This window comes from Podarcis melisellensis (genome assembly GCF_964234715.1).
Source record: "Podarcis melisellensis genome assembly, chromosome: 16".
Taxonomy (NCBI): Eukaryota; Metazoa; Chordata; class Lepidosauria; order Squamata; family Lacertidae; genus Podarcis; species Podarcis melisellensis.
In genome coordinates, this window is record NC_138533.1 from 22,177,875 (window position 1) to 22,198,136 (window position 20,262).

General features: G+C 48.9%; 1 protein-coding gene and 1 long non-coding RNA gene across 2 annotated transcripts in view; one reads left to right on the top strand and one right to left on the bottom strand.

Annotated features, from left to right (window-relative positions):
- Positions 1 to 20,262, top strand: part of HSPB8 (heat shock protein family B (small) member 8) — a 32,806-nt gene that overhangs the window by 392 nt on the left and 12,152 nt on the right. The gene's annotated exons all lie outside the window — the stretch shown is intronic.
- Positions 5 to 20,040, bottom strand: LOC309359153. Its single transcript, XR_014163742.1, has 4 exons — positions 19,617 to 20,040; positions 19,281 to 19,393; positions 17,755 to 18,383; positions 5 to 439 (listed from the first exon to the last, which is right to left on the bottom strand). It is a non-coding gene; the product is annotated as an uncharacterized lncRNA (long non-coding RNA).

The following is a 20,262-nucleotide window of genomic DNA, read 5'->3' on the forward strand; positions in this document are numbered from 1 at the left end:
AAGAAACTACTAGGGAGCCAGGGAGGGGGGGAAGGAAGACTTGATGCTTTGCGCTATGGGAGGGGTCATGCTTTCAAACTGCATATGTGGATGTTTCAGAGTTTAGATCTCTCCTGCATGCATTTCAGACCTCCAGTCCCAGTGGGATTTAGCCTGGGAGAGCAAACCACACAGATAAACAGAGCATCACATGCTAATTTAAAGGTTTATTTAAAGGTTTATTGTGCCTGCACCAAGTTTTAGACTTTCCTGGGGCGGGTTTCGCAGTCTTGGGGCTATTGCAACAAAAGCAACAAAACTGTCCCATTTTGCCTTGAAGGTTAACAGCTATATTCTTGTAGCACAAGCTTTTGTGCACCAGAAAACAAAGTCTTTAAGGCGCCACAAGACTCTTCGTCTCTGAAGTGCTGTTACTGGTTGGCAGATTCTCTCTCTACACCTGTGTGTGTGAGAGAAAGTAGGTTAAGAAATGCAGTGATAAGAGTAACTCCAAGGCATGTTTCTGTGAAGCTCAAATGTCTCCTAGTTTATTGCAGTGACCTTTCACAACAGCTGTTATTGGTGAGAACGCACAATGCCTCCAGACTTGTCGGTATTTTTGCAGGAGGGATTCAAGAGCATACTGCAACTTTTGGTTGGTGCAATTAAAAGGCATGAAGAGCTTTGTCGCCCTGGCATGACATAATCACTTTTTGAAAAACTGTTGTTAGGAGTGCATCGAAACGGATGGACAAAAGGCTGATTGGGAAATAAATCGGAGCAAATGTTCCGCATTGACTGGCCGTAACAGTGTTAGCAGTAGAGACAACCCTGGTCTCAACTGAGTCCTAGATTAGTTAAATCAAATTTGCCAATAAATTCAGGTGCAGCAGGTTTCATGTCAGCAGAAGAGTATCGTCTGAAACTAGAATGTTACTTCACAGGTTTCTGAATGTTAGATGTAAGCCTGTTAACAAATCTTCCCTCATGACTTTCTTCTTTATATGTTGGTGTCTTGGTTCAGATAAGCCTTGTTCTCCACATTTACCATGCTGATTAAAGCCGTGGGCCCTGTCTGAGGTTTTGATGATGAAATAATAATTTAACCTTGCAGCACAGGATTCCTGTGCGTGATACCCAGAAGTATGTCTTAATAGCATCAGTGGGGCTTATTCCCACATATATAGGATTGAAATCTTGATCCCCAGAAGCACAATACATTTAGAACAGGATTATTCCCCCTTTAAACAGTCATGGCTTCCCCCGCAAAGGCACCTCAAAAGTGAAGCAACCTTTACAAACTACACTTCCCAAGATTCTTTGAGGGAAGCCATGGCTGTTAAAAGTGGTGTGATACTGCTTTAAAGGTACAGTACAGATACCGTTGTAGTTTGGATTAGCATTTGTCCAAACCAGGGTTCATGGTTTAGCTCTCTCCAGATTAGCCATTAGTTGTAACCGTGGTTTTTCTGCCTCTGTGAAGACAAGGTTTTCTTGTTTTTTCACAGTCAAGCGGTATATGCATATTGTGAAACAAATAAATCGTGAAATTAAAGTGCTAGGCCACATGGCTGCAACCACCATCTTCTTTATCCCTGACGAAGGATGGGTGAGATAACTGTCAGTTTTTGTTTTCTGCTTCTCATTTTTCCAGTCTTCAGTTCAGTTCTGTACTTCTCCTCATCAGTTAGCCTTTTTAAAAAAAGAAAGGAAGGGTCATGAAAATTCATCAGCATTTTTGCGTGAACATCCTAATAAACACATTTTTGTATGCAGTGGCTCTTAAGGAACTTATTTTTAGCAAAGCAATCTTCCCTGATTTAATGCGTTATTGTATGTCGTATGCATTTTTATGGAGACTACCCTAGTATAGGCATTTTTGTACACACTTCTTGGCTAGAGAACTGCATCGAAAACTTCTAAAAAGTGCAAATTTTGAAGGATGGCTGTACGCCTCTGGGCCCCGACATACATAATCCGAGGCAGGTCCCAGAAGCACTGGGTTCAAAGAAGATAATCACACCAGAGTCTGTAGATAGCCATGGGGCTCAAGGAGTGTGTTGCATCTGCACAGCTGCCTGCCCTTCTCAGCTGCCTCTGTTTAAGCCCTGTGGGGAGGGCACTTTGCCCAGGTCCCTCTCAAAAAACAGGCAACGGCCTTGGCAGGGGAAGCAGGGAGGGGCAACCAGAGTGACCACCTGTCAAAGGAAAGGACGCAGCAAACCAAAATGGAGAGAAGAGCAGATGGAAGGAACCAACTTCTTGTTTCATTCCTGCCAAGGGGAAGGGCAGGCGGGCAGGCGAGCGTCTCCGTCCGTGTGGCTTTGCCATACAGGTGATTTGCTGAGCGACTCTCAATGGAATAATGAAGTGTGGTGGCATAAAGTGCCAGATGGAGATTTGCTAAGGAGGCAAAGAGTGTTAGGACTTCTAGCAAAGAGGGGGTTGGACTAGATGACCCCTGGGGGTCCCATCCAACTCTATGATTCTGCCTTGCTATGGGAGCTGGATAGCTACCAAACACAGGACCTTAGCTTGCTATGTATTTTTATTGATTTAGGGGGGGAACAACTGCCCCTCCCTGCCCCCCCCAGCTACGCCCATGTCATGAGTGCCGTTGAACTCTGATCACGGCTCTTACGTGCCTGGATGCAGGGCTTTTTTTTCTAGAAAGAGGTGTGTGTGTGTGTGTTTGTGTAGAAAGCAGTCTAATGTATAAAGGTGCTGTCAGAGCCACCCGTCTGGTCCCAGCTCACAAGAGACCCAAATCCGATCCAGTTTATTTACAAAAAGTCTTTATTGAAGATCATTGCTCCATTTACATTCCATCTTTGTGACTCTACGTCTGTAACGTTAGACCGCTGAAATACCCTCTGAATCCGTACCGCCTCGGCACCAATTTAAGAGGCTTGTGCTGGACCACCTCTTCCTCTCCTTCCTTTTCCGCAGGGTCTTTCTGCCCCCCTGGGTTCCCCCTCGCCGGGACTCGCCCGAGGCTGAATCCTCTGACGCCTCTGCCCCCCTCCTTCTCGCTTTGGGGCCGGGCTCCTCCCCAGGGCTCTCCTCACTTCCGCGCGCCTCTACATTTGAACTTGGCGCGCGTACGTTGCTTCTGACCTTTCTCTCGACCGCTACACTGCTCCCGGTGCTGCTCTCCACCCCTTCCGGCTGAGCGCCCTGCTCCGATCTCCTTCCCCTGTCTCCTTCTTGCTCTGCTCCCTCTGACACACTGGTAACTCCACCCCCTTCACTCCGTTCCGGCTGAGAAGCCGGCTCCGGTGTCCAACTCCCACTGGGGCTTCTCCCTTCGCTCCCCTGCTCCTCACTGCTTCCCCCTTGGCCTCCCTTTGGTCTGACCAGGGGGGCCCCCTTTTGGGAGTCCTCTGACTCACTGGACAGACTCATGGACGACCTTTGGTCATCGTCATCCTCCTCCTCATCTCTCTGGGATTCTTCCCCCTCGCTCTCTGTCTCCTCCCCCATCTGCTCTTCTCTCCCTGAAACCCTGACATCCATCCCCCCCTCGAAGCCCCCCCTTCCCCCCTCCCGCTCGGCGGGTGCCGGTTGTGGAAACTGCGGCTCCTCGGGGGTAGGCTCCGGATACAGGTCGTCTACGTCAATGTTCTCTGCTGGCAGTTCTGTGTATGTGTGTTCGAACTCGGGTTCTTCACCCAAAGCCATCTCAGTCTCTTCTTCCATTGCTACTTCCTCTGGTGCTGCCCGCCAAGGCCCCATCATCCACCTCTTACGCCATTCCTCCTCTGGTTGCTCCTCCCACCAATCCGAAGGTAGTGTGTCCACTCCCGAACACGATCCCCTGGGCGGGCTCGATCCTGCTGTTCCTTCCTCGGAGGAAGAGAAACCCCTGAACGTGCTATCTGACAATGTGGGTGTGAAAAGCCAGTCATCAAAGTACTCAGCTGGCATGGGTCTATGTGGGAAAAGTGCATGGAACTCTTCTTTCAAAAGGGGTTCGTCTAACGCGTAGCCCGGCACCCAACTATTGGCAGTGGCTGGGGTGCCCTCTTTTGCGAGAAAGTATTCAACCCCCTCTGCCCCCCATCTCGAGTCCAGTATCTCTGTGACCTCGTTGAGGGGTTCGGCCCTAGGCGACCCCCCCCTCTTGGGTGACTCTTTGCGTGGGTCTGGTACTGTTTCTGACTCTTGAAACCTATGCGGGGCCTTGTAGGGAGTGAGCACCGACCTATGAAAGACCGGGTGTACTCTGGAGCCTTCTGGAAGGGCCAGGCGAAATGCTACAGGATTGATCCTAGCCTCAACTTGGTATGGTCCTAGCTGCCTGTGTCCTAGCTTCTTCTTGGCTAACGATTTGGCTGGCATCGCTTGGGCCGCTAACCATACCCAGTCCCCCACCTGGATGTCTTCTCCCGCCCTTCTGTGTTTGTCCGCCTGCACCTTATAGGCTTGTTTGGCCAGCTCCAAATGTCTCCTCAGCTCCTCGTGCACCTCTTGCAACTCTGCTGCAAACTGGTCGGCCTCTTGCGGCACTCCCTCTCCTGGTGCTATAAGCCTCGGAAAGGTTCTGGGATGACGGCCATTGTTCGCGAAGAACGGCGTCACCCCCGTCGATGCGTGCTTCGTGTTGTTGTAGGCAAACTCAGCCATCGGCAGGTAGTCCACCCACGCTGCGGGTCGCTGATTGGCGTAACACCTCAGGTACTGCTGCATGATCGCGTTGACCCTCTCTGCTTGGCCGTTGGTCTGTGGATGTCTCGCCGACGCTAGGTCGATCTTGACGTGCAGGATACCCAGAAGCTTCTGCCAGAAGTTGGAAACAAATTGGCGCCCCCTGTCGGACAGGACGGACTGCGGTAGTCCATGCACTCTGAACACGTGGTCGATGAAGAGTTTGGCGGTCTGTTCTGCCGTCGCCACCTTGGCACAAGGAATGAAGTGCGCCATCTTGGTGAACAAGTCCACAACCACCAGTACCGCCGTCTTGCCCCTGGAGCTGGGCAGGTCAGTAACAAAATCCAGGGCTACCCTCTCCCACGGCTGCTGCGGCGTCTCCAGCGGTTCCAGCAATCCCGCTGGCTTCTGGTGTACTGGTTTGGACCTCTGACAGGTGTCACATCTGGCGACGTAATCCACCACCTCTCCCCGCATCTGGGGCCACCAAAAGTCCCTGGCCACTAATTCTATTGTCTTCTCCTTGCCGAAGTGGCCCGCACTGGGGGCGTCGTGCAATTGCTGCAGAACCTTTGCGCGAAGCTTGTCGTTTGGCACGTAGAGGGCACCCTTGCAAGTCAAGAGCCCGTCTCGCAACTGGAACTCATCGTCTCTCTGCGACCCGCTGCGCAGCTCCTCCATCTTGGATTGTGCAAATTGATCCGCTTGCAACGCGCGTCGCACCGCGTCCAGATCGACTGCGATGGCTGCGCACGCCCACGCCTGCGGTGCGAAAATGTGCTTCGCTGCTATTGGTGCCGTCTCCTCAAGGTATTGCGGTTTCCTGGAGAGTGCGTCGGCTATAACATTGGAGTCCCCCGGGATGTATTCTATTTTGAAGTCGAAATCCGCAAAGAATTCTGCCCAGCGCATGTGTCTTTGGGTCTGCAGCTTCGCCGTTCGCCAATACTCTAAGTTCTTGTGATCCGTGCGCACCTGCACTGTGTGCTTGGCTCCTATGAGGAAGTGTCGCCACGCTTTGAAAGCTGCATGAATGGCCAACAGCTCCCTGTCCCATATGGTGTAGTTCTGCTCCGTCTTGCTGAGCTTCCGGGAGTAGAAGGCGCCCGGCCTCCAATTGCCTTGCGGATCCTCCTGCAGAAGGACGGCTCCAACCGCTCTGTCTGACGCGTCGGTTTCTACCCGCATGGGCCTGCTGGGATTCACGTGCAGTAGCTGTTCCTCGGAGGCGAAGAGGCTTTTAAGCTTCCGAAAAGAGCGCTCTGCCTGTTCCGTCCAAGCGAACTTCTTCTTCTTGGAACTGAGGGTGTCCGTGATTGCTGCCGTCTCCTTTGCAAAACCTTTGATGAATTTGCGATAAAAATTGGCAAATCCGATGAATCTCTGGACTTCCTTCCGATTGCGTGGGCTCTTCCAGTCCAACACCGCTTGGACCTTGACTCTGTCCATGGCCAGCCCCTCGTCGGACAGCTTGTAGCCAAGGAAATCCACCTCCGTCACATCAAACTGGCATTTCTCCAACTTGGCGTACAGCCTGTGCTCCCGCAACCTCTGTAGGACCTCCTTTACATCCTTCTCGTGAGCTTCCGGCGATTCCGAGAAAATCAGGATGTCGTCGAGAAAACATACACACTTCTTGTAGAGGAGTCCCGCCAGCACGTGATGCATAAATGCTTGGAAAACGTGGCTGCCATTTTGGAGACCAAACGGCATAACTCTGTATTCATACGTGCCCAGAGGCGTGAACATGGCAGTCTTCCACTCATCGCCCTTCCGAATGCGAATGAGGTTGTACGCTCCACGCAAATCCAACTTGGTGAAGATCTTACCCTTCCTAACGGTCGCTAGGAGGTCGTCAATCTTGGGCATGGGGAAGGCCTTGGGCTTAGTCAGTCTGTTTATGAACCGGTAGTCCACAATGAGTCTTTTTTGGGGCGTGTCTTTCTTCTTCACAAAGAAAACAGGACTGCCTCCCACTGCTTTGGATTCCCGGATGAACCCGCGCTTCAGATTATGCTCTATGAACTCTCTGAGCTCTTGCATCTCGTCCTCAGACATGGAATACAGCTTGGCAGTTGGCAGTTGCGCCCCCGGCACCAGGTCGATCGCACAGTCGTAAGGCCTGTGAGGCGGCAACTTGTCAGCTTCTTTCTCGCAGAAAACCTCCAAGAATCCTTCGTACTTGTGAGGCACTGCCTGCACCATGCCCAGTTGCAGCTGCTGCTCAGCCCCCTCCTCCTGATTGGTTTGGATGCAATGCTGAGCACAATACGATGAGCAGAAGGTGATTTGCCGCTGGTACCACGCTACAGCGGGACTATGCCTCTCCAGCCAACTCATGCCCAACACAATGGGCGTGTCTGACAGGTGGGTGACATTGAAGCTAATGACTTCTCGATGGTTTCCAATCTGCATCACCATGGGAGGCGTCTGCTGCACAACTTGCCCTCCCAGCAATTTCCTGCCGTCCACCGTGACCACGTTCAGAGGCGTCGTTGCAGGCAGGAGCGCTATGCTATGCTGCTTGACAAATTGTATTCCCACAAAATCCGCATTGCTTCCTGAATCAATCGTGATGGGAACTTCCAGGGAGTGTCCATTCGGCAGCTGAAGGGTTGCAGTGAGTTGCACTGCTGGCTTGGGTGGTAAAGGGTCTGTGCGTTGCAAGGGTGCTGGGGACTGTTCTACAGATCCGCCTGGCTGAGCCCCAGTAGCTCCGCTTCCAGCCAGGCACTGTCGTTTCCCTGAGGCTGCTCTCTTTGCACCACTCCCGCTGCCACCGTTGCTAGAGCTGCAGTGTGTTTTTGGAGCCTCTGGGGGCACTCTTTCGCCATATGGTGTGCACTGTCACAGATGTAACATTTCCTGGTCCCTCTAGGAGGCTTCGCCTTCACTGCACCGGAAACAGGGGCTCTGGATGGTGTCTGAGCCCTAGCACCACCAATTTCCATCGGCTCTTCTCCCTGCCTCCCCAAGGGCGAGGGGTGCGTCTGGCTGAAGTCCCTGGGGACAAAAGGGGGGGTTCTCGCTGGTGCACGCGCCTGGGGTCCCTCCCCCTCGTGCCACGGGCGTCCCTCATGTCGTATTCCGATTGCCAAAGCCCTCTGCACTACGTCTTCTAGGGTCTGGGGTCTATCTCCTCTGGCGATCTCATCCTTGACGGGGGGGCTAAGACCTTCCCAGAACAGATCTCTTACTGGTTTACTATCCTTCTCCCAGCCCAACGCAGTTAGTAACGCAAAGAATCTGGAGTGATATTGACGTACAGTGGCTTTGCCTTGCCGCAGTCCGTGCATCTGCCTACGAGCAATATCCACATCCACAGATGACTGGAAACAAGCATCCATCGCTTTAATAAATTCATCAGAATTGCGGCGGGCAGGGCCATCTTCGCGCCACAAATTGCGCAACCAAGCTCTGGCCTCCCCATGCAAAAACGAAATTATGAACCCCACTTTTTCCTCCTCATCCTTAAAATCATGACGAAGCAAATGCAGTGCATACACGACGTCTGCTCTGAAGTTAGGGTAGTTTTGCAGGTTGCCATCAAAGTGCGTAACTAGGGCGCCCCCCCGCCGTCCAAGTGCAACTCCCTCCGATCTGGAACCCGGGACCCCTGCCCCTCTTGCATGCTCCCACCTTGTTCGCAGGTCCTGGCAAGCCTTCTCCAGTTCGTCATTCTTCTTCTGAGATGCAATGACTGCAGCTGTGAGGTCGGTAACCTGCTTCCTCAGCGTAAGCAGCTGTTCCTCCGTGCTCATGGCTGCTCCCGTTGGTGAGCTTTGCAAAAAAAAAATTTTGCGTTCTTGGGAGGGTACTTACTGTCAGAGCCACCCGTCTGGTCCCAGCTCACAAGAGACCCAAATCCGATCCAGTTTATTTACAAAAAGTCTTTATTGAAGATCATTGCTCCATTTACATTCCATCTTTGTGACTCTACGTCTGTAACGTTAGACCGCTGAAGTACCCTCTGAATCCGTACCGCCTCTACACCAATTTAAGAGGCTTGTGCTGGACCACCTCTTCCTCTCCTTCCTTTTCCGCAGGGTCTTTCTGCCCCCCTGGGTTCCCCCTCGCCGGGACTCGCCCGAGGCTGAATCCTCTGACGCCTCTGCCCCCCTCCTTCTCGCTTTGGGGCCGGGCTCCTCCCCAGGGCTCTCCTCACTTCCGCGCGCCTCTACATTTGAACTTGGCGCGCGTACGTTGCTTCTGACCTTTCTCTCGACCGCTACACTGCTCCCGGTGCTGCTCTCCACCCCTTCCGGCTGAGCGTCCTGCTCCGATCTCCTTCCCCTGTCTCCTTCTTGCTCTGCTCCCTCTGACACACTGGTAACTCCACCCCCTTCACTCCGTTCCGGCTGAGAAGCCGGCTCCGGTGCCCAACTCCCACTGGGGCTTCTCCCTTCGCTCCCCTGCTCCTCACTGCTTCCCCCTTGGCCTCCCTTTGGTCTGACCAGGGGGGCCCCCTTTTGGGAGTCCTCTGACTCACTGGACAGACTCATGGACGACCTTTGGTCATCGTCATCCTCCTCCTCATCTCTCTGGGATTCTTCCCCCTCGCTCTCTGTCTCCTCCCCCATCTGCTCTTCTCTCCCTGAAACCCTGACAGGTGCCATTTACATTCATTGCCCCACTCACTTTTTTCCCTGCGGCCCAGCCTATCATGGTCATGTGGCTCACCATCTGTGCTGCATATAGGTCTAAGGCTGTATCATCCCAAATGATAATAATAATACCCATATGGCTGGGTTTCCCCAGCCACTCTAGGTGGCTTCCAGCAAAATATTAAAATCACAGTAAAACATCAAACATTAAAAGCTTCCCTAAACAGGGCTGCCTTCAGGTGTCTTCTAAAAGTCAGGTAGTTATTTATTTCCTTGATGTCTGATGGGAGGGTGTTTCACAAGGAGGGTGCCACTACCAAGAAGGCCCTCTGCCTGGTTCCCTGTAACTTCACTTCTCGCAGCAAGGGAACTGCCAGAAGGCCCTTGGAGCTGGACATCAGTGTCTGGGCAGAACAATGGGGGGTGGAGAGGCTCCTTCAGTCCCGGCTCTCCCCACCCCAAAGAAATCTGGCGAAGTGTCGTTTGTTGACTGTTTAAAGTCATGTACTTCCTTAGTTAAACAGGAAGTGCAGATGGGACCGCATTGGCAGCAGCTGTCCAGGATTTCAGGCAACAGTCTTACCCTACCTGCGTTCAGGATCGAACCTGCAAATGCAGACGCTCTCCCATGAAGAGGTGGCCCTTCTGCTAGAATAAGATTCCTAAATTCGCAACCCAGGCTTGCTGCATGCAGACTGCTTAACCCTCCTTGCCCCACAGAACACTGTTTGTTTGTTTGTTTGTTTGTTTGTTTTGTCTATTGCCCTATCCCCGTAGATCTCAGGGCGGTTCACAACATAAAATCACAATATATATTTTTAAAAACCCAGAAGATGCATAATAAAAACAAAAACAACAACCCAATAATACACCCCCCCTACCAAAACACATTTAAAAGGGCATTGGATGTCAGTCAGCCAAAGGCCTGGTTAAAGAGGAACATTTTCACCTGGTAAAGGTAAAGGACCCCTGACAATTAAGTCCAGTCGCAAACGACTGGGGTTGTGGCACTCATCTTGCTTTACTGGCTGAGGGAGCCGACATTTATCCGCAGACAGTTTTTCCGGGTCATGTGGCCAGCATGACTAAGCTGCTTCTGGCAAAACCAGAGCAGCACACAGAAACGCCCTTTGTCTTCCCGCCAGAGTGGTACCTATTTATCTACTTACACTTTGACATGCTTCCGAACTGCTAGGTTGGCAGGAGCAGGAGCAGGGGCCGAGCAACAGGAGCTCACCCCATCTCAGGGATTCGAACCACCGACCTTCCGATCGGCAAGCCCTGGTCTCAGTGGTTTAGACCACAGCACCACCCACGTCCCTTTCAGTTGCTGGATCCAGGACAGCATCAGTTGGTACCTAAAGGTATATCATGAAGGCGCCGGCCAAAGCTCCCTGGGGAGAGCATTACACTAAAGAAAAAGCCCGTTCTCATGTTGCCACCCTCCTAAAGTAAATCTCCCACTGCTCTATCTTCCAGCAAAAAAAAAAAAGAGGAAAAAGTGCTATAATTAGTTTCACAACAGAAAGAATAATGCTTCGTTGGAGACTGTGGCATCTTTGGGATATATAGATTTATTTACACATACTGTAATAATAATAATTTATTATTTATACCCCACCCATCTGGCTGAGTTTCCCCACCCACTCTGGGCAGCTCCCAATCAAGTGTTCAAAACAATACAGCATCAAATATTAAAAACTTCCCTAAACAGGGCTGCCTTCAGATGTCTTTTAAAGATAGGATAGCTGCTTATTTCATTCACATCTGAAGGGAGGGTGTTCCACAGGGTGGGTGCCACCACCAAGAAGGCCCTCTGCCTGGTTCCCTGTAACCTCACTTCTCGCAATGAGGCCCTCGGCGCTGGATCTCAGTTCCGGGCTGAACAACCTGGGTATAAGATGGAGGGGCTCACAGCATTAACACCCCAACAGATCTTGCTTCTCCATTAGTCACAGCTCTAGATCCAGGACAGAGCAAGCAGGTCTCTGTGTCTCCAACTCCCAGCCCGCTTCCAGCTCAGTCACTTGTCGATAATCAAGCCTATCTCGGGCGGGAGTAACTGGCAACACTCCCAGGCACCCGGCTTGGTCTCCTGTTGACCTCCCTCGCTGCATTCCCAGCAAGATCCAGGCTAGGTCGCGATAGGCGATTCTTCTCAGCGTGAGAAGAACACCCCCCCTCCCTCCTGCACTCCCGCAGGGAAAAGGAGATAGACAGAAATGTTTTTACATGCTTTTATTTCTGTCTTTGAAGCACAACAGAAAACATGACTGCTCTCTTCAAGCTCCAGCAGTCGAGAGACAAACACCTCCTGTACTTCCTGTACAAGAGCAAGAGGAAGAGCTCATATTACACTCTGAGCTAATTCCGGTGCATTGCCCTGTGAATTGACTGTCCCTCTGTTTCCCACGTAACATCACTCACATCCCTATGGCTACTGTTCTGCTAGCAGCTAGGACAGGGCCAGGTGGAGGGAATGCCCACCCATTGGCCCGGAGGGCATCGTTTCTTAGCTCTTGCAACCTAGCTGAGGTCATGGTCTTACAATGGAACTTCTCCCCAGTCAAAATCTGGCTGCTTTAAAGAAAGTAAAAAATAAAAATAAAAATGTCAGGGGATATGATTGCAGACCTCCTGCATCACACTGTTTGGCCCTCGTTCCTAGCCAGCTGTGTTGTGGATTCAGAGGACAGGGAAACACTGGTGGTTGCCTAGCAACAGCAGCGGAAAAACATGCCCCATTCTCTTCCAGGCCAGCCCTAAGAGGGTTGGGAGGGCGCCCTGTGGTCGCTAGGCAACAGCAAAAGGCTTCAGCTCCATCACCAACCTTTTGAGATGGAACTAATTTGGAATATACAGGGATTGAGCACTCTACAATCAAGGGGTGCACACATTTTATGAAAGAGGATTAAAAACCGAGATTAAAATTTGCGTCCTCCGCCTAGTTGGCAAGGCCAACTTTGCAGAACGTAAAATGGCTGAGTTTTGAGATCACAGAGGGATTCGATGCTGCCTCTTTTTAGGCCTCAGGCAGAATTGGGAGTGCCTAGTTCCCTACTATAAACAGTAATTATCTCACATGTGATGTAATGTTAGGCAGATTGGATTCAGACTGTGGATAGCAGGCATGCATACTTTAAGTCTTCAGGGGTGGTCAAACGATGGAGATCTTGTTAAACTCAACTGAGTCAGGAATGGTATTTCCTTTTATCGTCTGTGACGGATGTCTTCTAGAGCCTCCCAACTTTAGGTATTTATTATACCCCGCCCTTCAACAAGATTTACATGTAAGCTGCTGTTCACTCAGTCTGTTCTCTCCCTCCCTCCGTCCCCCCCCCCTCTCTCTCTCTCTCTCTCTCACACACACACACACACACACACACACCACTAGCAAAATACAGTGGTACCTCGGGTTACATACACTTCAGGTTACATATGCTTCAGGTTGTTGTTGTTGTTGTTTAGTCGTTTAGTCGTGTCCGACTCTTCGTGACCCCATGGACCAGAGAACGCCAGGCACCTCTGTCCTCTACTGCCTCCCGCAGTTTGGTCAAACTCATGCTGGTAGCCTCGAAAACACTATCCAACCATCTCGTCCTCTGTCGCCCCCTTCTCCTTGTGCCCTCCATCTTTCCCAACATCAGGGTCTTCTCCAGGGAGTCTTCTCTTCTCATGAGGTGGCCAAAGTACTGGAGCCTCAGCTTCACAATCTGTCCTTCCAGTGAGCACTCAGGGTTGATTTCCTTCAGTATGGAGAGGTTTGATCTTCTTGCAGTCCATGGGACTCTCAAGAGTCTCCTCCAGCACCATAATTCAAAAGCTTCAGGTTACACACTCTTTTAACCCAGAAATAGTACCTTGGGTTAAGAACTTGGCTTCAGGATGAGAACAGAAATTGCGCAGCGGCAGCAGGAGGCTCCATTAGCTAAAGTGGTGCTTCAGGTTAAGAACGGACCTCTGGAACGAATTAAGTACTTAACCTGAGGTACCACTGTAAGGTTAAGAATAGTAGGGAATGTTGTATACCACCATGATGGTTTTTTTTTAATGGCTTGGTGATTTATTTTATATATATATAACCTGAAATAATTAAGTAAATAAACTGCCATATGCCAAGTCAGCCCATTGGTCCATTTAGCTCCATTATGTCTACACTGACCGGCAGCAGCTCTTCAGGGTTTCAGGTGGGGTTCTGCCCCAGCCCTACCCAGAGACGCCAGGGGTCGAGCCTGGGACTGCCTGAATATAAATCATATGCTCTGTCACATAGCTAATTTCCCTCTCATAGGAGCCTGCTTTATACTGAGTCAGGCCACTGGCCCATATACATCAATATTGTCTATAATGATCGGCAGCGGCTTCTTAACTTTCATTACAATGGGCTGCATCCACAACATAAATTTAAAGTGCATGGCTTTCCCCAAAGAATCCTGGGAGCCACAATTTGTTAAGGGAAGTATCCCAGCATTCTTTGGGCAGTGGGAAATGTGTGCTTAAAATAGTGGTACCTTGGTTCTCAAACACCTCGGTGCTCAAACAACTTGGAACCCAAACACTGCAAACCCGGACGTAAGTGTTCCGGTTTGCGAACTTTTTTCAGAAGCCGAATGTGCTCTGCTTTGAGTGTTACGCTTCTGTTTTGAGTGCCACACTTGCGTTTTGAGTGTTACGCTGAGGTCTGTCGGCTTTTGCTATTTATTTTGCGGCTCTTTTTGTTTTGTTTTTGTGACTTTGTGGAACCCAGTTCAGCTACTTATTGATTGATTGTGTGACTGCAGTATATTGTATATTGTTTATTGCTTTCATTTTATGGATCAATGGATAGTAAAATTCATGTTAAATTGCTGTTTTAGGGGTTGTTTTTTAAAGTCTAGAACGGATTAATCCATTTTGCATTACTTTCTACGGGAAAGCACATTTTGGTTTTGGAACGCTTTGGTTTTGGAACAGACTTCCGGAACGGATTAAGTTTGAGAACCAAAGTACCACTGTACAGTGGTACCTCGGGTTACATACGCTTCAGGTTACATACGCTTCAGGTTACAGACTCCACTAACCCAGAAATATTACCTCAGGTTAAGAACTTTGCTTCAGGATGAGAACAGAAATTGTGCTCCGGCGGCGCAGCAGCAGCGGGAGGCCCCATTACCTAAAGTGGTGCTTCAGGTTAAGAACAGTTTCAGGTTAAGAACGGACCTCCGGAACGAATTAAGTACTTAACCTGAGGTACCACTGTATGTGGTATGGATTTGACTACAGTCATACCTCTGGTTGCGAACACTGTGGGTTGCGCATTTTCGGGTTACGGATGCGCTGAACCCGGAAGTACTGGAACGAGTTACTTCCAGGTTTCGGGACATGTGCAGAAGCGCCAAATTGTGCTTTGTGCATGCACAGAAGTGCCAAATCGCGTCATGCGCATACGCAGCGCTGCGGGTTGCGAACGTGCCTCCTGGATGGATCACATTCGCAACCCGAGGTTCCACTGTACAGTTTTAGCCTAGAATATACAGTTGCTTACTTCAGAGCCCAATCGGACTAACTTCCCTCTATTTCCAGTGTTGGAGCTATGAGAGCTGTTGTTTATGTTGTCAAAAACACAGCATCCAGGCACAAGATGGGAGCACCAGCAGGCTTGGGGAAATCTTGAGACTGTGCAGAAGTACCCCGAAAAACCAGCTTATCCTGAAGGTTCATCCTTCCTAGTTACTCCACCAGGTCCAGACTTTTCCTTAGATACCGGCTGTCAACACCTGCTGACAGCAGGACTCTCCCTTTGGGTGCTGACTCAGGCTCAGTCAATTTCGCACATGTGGTGAGACATAATCTGCTTTCTAAACTGCTCAAACCAGAATGCATAGTTCATTGAAAGCAAGCAGTTTGTATAGACCTTAACTAAAGACACAGAGCTTCTACAGTTTCAGTATTCTGTCCTAGGCTGCCTGTACACCATACACTTAAAACTAAGAATTCTGGAAACTAAACTAGGTGCCAGGAATTATAGTTCTGCAGGGGGTAAACTATAGTTTCCGGAATGAGGAGGATCCTAAAACAATCCAAAAAGGGGGGTTGGGCCCTTTTAACTCATTTTTGTTTACCTGCTCTTCACCCTAAGGTCTCACGGTAGGTTACAACATTTAAAACACATTTTAAAAACAGTTTAAAACACTCCACACCACACCACACAACATTTTGTTCTGAGTGAGCGCCTCCCATATTTTTCTATAATAATATCAAGTGCCTTTATTGCCAGGGTGGATAAAAATCAATGATTTTTTTAAAAAATCAGATTCTTTTATTTAAATCGGATTTTTTAAAATTTAAATCAGATTTTTAAAATAAAATGCTTTGGGAGGAAAAATCTTTCCAAAGATAGTTTTCTATTTAAGTTACATTGTAGTCCAAAGGCTATTCATCAGGAAATAAGGATTTGCTTTAAGTTTTTCATGTGTGCTAACAAACATGGATCCATATGCTATAATGTTATTGTTTTAGTTAAATAAACAGTTTAAATTGTTATTAAGGAAATGATTGTTTTTCTCCTTACAATAAAAGTACAGCAGAAAAGTTGCCCAAATATAAACAGTTAACTTATTAAACCTCACAATAATTTCATAATTATCTGTCTATTTCTAATAATATAATCTTTTTTTTTTTTTGTAAAAACTACTCTGAAAATTTATAATTCCAAAAATGAAACCTTCCTCTTGTAAATATTAAGATTATACCAGCAAGAATGAGTCTTTCTGTAAAAAAATGATTTAAATCAAATCCACCCTGTTGTAACCTCGTGCATTTTGTTCATCTCATTCATGGAGAAAATCTAAGGTTTTAATCCTCCACATTCTAGTTAAGAAGAGCTCTTGGGTGACGGGTGATATGAACGCCTCTTGCTGTGACCCCCTATTGCTGCTGCCAGTCATCAGGGCTGGGCAAGATGGTCTGATTCAACATCAGGCAACATGATACAACCCTAAAAAGTAGGCTATCGCCTGCAAATAAGGTTGCCAACTTTTAAAAGCGGTGCTTTAAAAACAGCCTTGGCACTCGGTGCCATAAATAGACATTCCTACACCTGAGACAAGCTCTCTGAACTCTTCACCCCCTTCGGCCGGAACCAATGCTGGGTTAAGGCACATAGTCACAGGCTTTTTAAAGATATTACAGTGGTACCTCTGGTTACGTACTTAATTCGTTCCGGAGGTTCGTTCTTAACCTGAAACTGTTCTTAACCTGAAGCACCACTTTAGCTAATGGAACCTCCCGCTGCTGCCGTGCCGCCAGAGCACAATTTCTGTTCTCATCCTGAAGCAAAGTTCTTAACCTATTTCTGGGTTAGCGGAGTATGTAACCTGAAGCATATGTAACCTGAAGCATATGTAACCCGAGGTACCACTGTGCTGAGGAAATGCTGTTGAAGCTGCTTAGGCAAGACTGCTCCTGTTGAGAGGTGCTTGCGAGTAACCCCTGCTGGCTGCTGCCACTGTTTGATGTCATGCCCCCCCTCCCCAATTTTATCCTTCTTGATAAAGCTGAATGTGCTAGGCTGGGTTAGGCTGCGGGTGTGGCCTGCTGCCCTGACTAAGCCTCCGAGAAAACTGATGTCTAGCTTTTTTAATCTACTATCTGGAAAGCTTTGTATATTTAGTAGGCTCATTTTGCTTTCTTCATCCAAGGAGATCAGGGAGGCTTAAACCGGGGGGTCTTTTAGAACCAGAGGGCCACATTCTCTTGTGGGCAAGATTCTGGGGGCCACATGTCTGTGGTGGGCCAGGCCAGAGGCAAAAGTGAGTAGAGCAATGAATGCAATTTTTACTTTTGTACATTAAGCTACCTTCTATACACACACCTGTGTCCTCGACCCAGACAAGCATGAGGCATTATCAAAGATACATTCCAGCCAGGCAAAAACATTTGGGGCATGAAACAGGACGAGTGCAGAGTATGGCCTGGGGAATATGCTAATGGATGGACAGAGGGGCCTGGAGAGCTGCATTTGACCCCTGGGCCTGAGCCTCTTCCCATTGTTGTTGTTGTTTAGTTGCTTAGTCGTGTCCAACTCTTCGTGACTCCATGGACCAGAGCACGTCAGGCACTCCTGTCTTCCACTGCCTCCCGCAGTTTGGTCAAACTCACACTGGTAGCTTCGAGAACACTGTCCAACCATCTTGTCCTCTGTCATCCCCTTCTCCTTGAGCCCTCCATCTTTCCCAACATCAGGGTCTTTCCCAGGGAGTCTTTTCTTCTCATGAGGTGGCCAAAGTATTGGAGCCTCAGCTTCAGGATCTGTCCTTCCAGTGAGCACTCAGGGCTGATTTCCTTCAGAATGGAGAGGTTTGATCTTCTTGCATTCTTCCCATAGATATCTTTTATCACAGCAACCTCTTGAGGTGGGATAGACTCAAAGATCGTGGCCCAGGGTCTCCCCATAAGGTTCAAGAACACTGAGCGCCAGAGGAATTGTCATAGCTCAGTAGCGCAGCACATGCTTTGGGCTGGGGGAAACTGAAAATCTTACCTTGAATTCCTCTTCCCGGGCTTCCTTGAGGGCATTCCTAGTACAGTGGTACCTCGGTTTTTGAACGTAATCCGTTCTGGAAGTCCATCTGAGTTCCAAAACATTCAAAAACCGAAAGCCTCAAAATGGAAAACTCAAAACAGAAGCCGCGTTTCCTGTTTGACTTCCGAGGTGCGTTTGAAAACCGAGGCATTTATTTCTGGGGTTTTGGCATTCGAGTTCCGAAACGTTTGACTACAGAGGCGTTTGAAAACCGAGGTACTTCTGTATGCACAAAACAAAGGGCAGACGGATGGGTGGTCAACAGTTTCTTGGGCTAGGAAAAACTCCTTTTTGAAACCCTGCAGTCACCGCCAGTCAGAAGAGACCAGGGCTTGGGGGATCTTCAGCCCTCCAGTTGCTGTTGGACTCCAACTCCCAATAGCCTCAGCAGTCATGGCTAATAGTCAAGAATGATGGGAGTTGTAGTTCAGCAACATCTGGTGGGCCAAAGTTTCCCTTGATAGACGATACTGAGGTAAATGACTGGAGTTATTCGATGGGTGGAGACTTCAGCCAGGATCTCTTGCATTCTAATTGACCCTCTAACCACTACTGCACGATGTTGGCTCATCTTTAATTATTCCACGCTGAAAGGAAAACATTACATAACGATAATTACAGGTATTAAAATAATATTATTACAGCATGATCTTTGATGCCTGTTGCCCCCAGAAAGGGTTGCACCCAGGAGAAGTGTCCTCAACGCCCCACATAGCTGTGTAGTTCTTCACACGGTGTGTAATTAACTTGTGGGACTCACCGCCACAAGATGAGGCAATATATTCATTATTATTATTATTATTGCATTTATATCCTCCACAGTACTGGGAGGTAGTTTGACTGAGAGGAAGCAACTGGCCCAAGCCCACCTAGTGAGCTTCATAGCTGAATGGGGGGCGGGTTCAACCTGGTCTCCCAGGTCCTAGTCCAACACTCTAACCACTACACCACTCTGCCTCTGCTGTCATGGCTTCCACCCAAAAAATCCTGAGCACTTTAGTTGAGAGTTGTCAGGAGACCCCTCACTGAAAAGTGGATGAATGGCTGATGGTATAAGCACCCCTCAAATCAAAATGACTACATGATGAATGAATTGGGATAATTAAAAATAATATAATTATAATAATGAATGTAACCACTCATAATCATCATCATCAATAAATAATAGTGGTCATGCTCTTTGTCATGTAACTATCCTAGAACAAATGCCCAATAAACACAGATAAGAGCTTAGCATTGCCCACACTGACTTGCAGCAGCTCTCCCAGGCCTACCTCAAATCAATCAAAATAAGCTTTACTGTACTAGCCAAAGGCCATGACAAAACCATGCAAACACTCTCAGGAAAAGAAATCTCTATATAACTATACAACTGTATATAAAATGCAGAGCCGCTGCCTGAACCAACCCAATCATAAAATGCAGATGTACGTGTAGATTAGGGACTTCACAAAGCATGCGATGTTTTCCTATTTATATCTTACAGTTTACTGCAGTTTTGTCCAGGTAGTTCTTCCTGATGCATTAGACAGGGGTCAGCAAACTTTTTCAGCAGGGAGCCGGTCCACTGTCCCTCAGACCTTGTGGGGGGACCGGACTATATTTTGAGAGAAAAATAATGAACGCATTCCTGTGCCCCACAAATGACCCAGAGATGCATTTTAAATAAAAGGACACATTCTACTCATGTAATAACATGCTGATTCCCGGACTGTCCGCGGACCAGATTTAGAAGGTGATTGGGCCGGATCCAGCCCCTGGGCCTTAGTTTGCCTACCCATGCATTAGCATAACTGAGCAGCCACAGAACCCTCTCCTACCTGGAGTTGCCAAGGATTAAACCTGAGAGCTTCATCCATGCAAGGCAGGTCCTCTTCCACTGACCCATGGATTTCCCCCCAATAAATATCCATTAGACTGAGTTGCTCCATCTATCTTAGGATTGTCAACACTGATTCGTCCCCCAGGGTTTCAAACCGGGAATCTCTCCTAGCCCTACCTGGAGATGGAAAGCAGGGATTGGACCTAGGACCTTCTGCTTGCAAAGAACTGAGCTAAAAGGCTTGCCCCCAAAAGAACATAAGGCAGCTTTCTATGCCCACTTGCCTTTTTAAAGGTGCCACAACAACAAGGCTCTGTTTTCAGGGCAAACCCCCAAGAGGTGATATTAAGAGACGTTCGCAGAGGAACAGGCCTGACACCCCAAACTAATAATAGCCGCCTTGCCTGCTTTATGTTAAGAGGGAAGGAGTGAAGGAGAAGGTGGGGCTGGTGAGAGAGGCTGTCTAAACTTGGCTCTCCATTGGGGCTTGTCTGTCCCACTGGGGTGAAGTCAGCTGTTTCAGCCCAGATTCTCCAGGGCTGTTTCACCCTCTCCAAAAATACGGCTTTGCAGGGCACGCATTGCAACACCAGCAGCAGCACTAAAGCGCTTATAAATAGAGGGCAAGCAGCTGCCTGGAACTT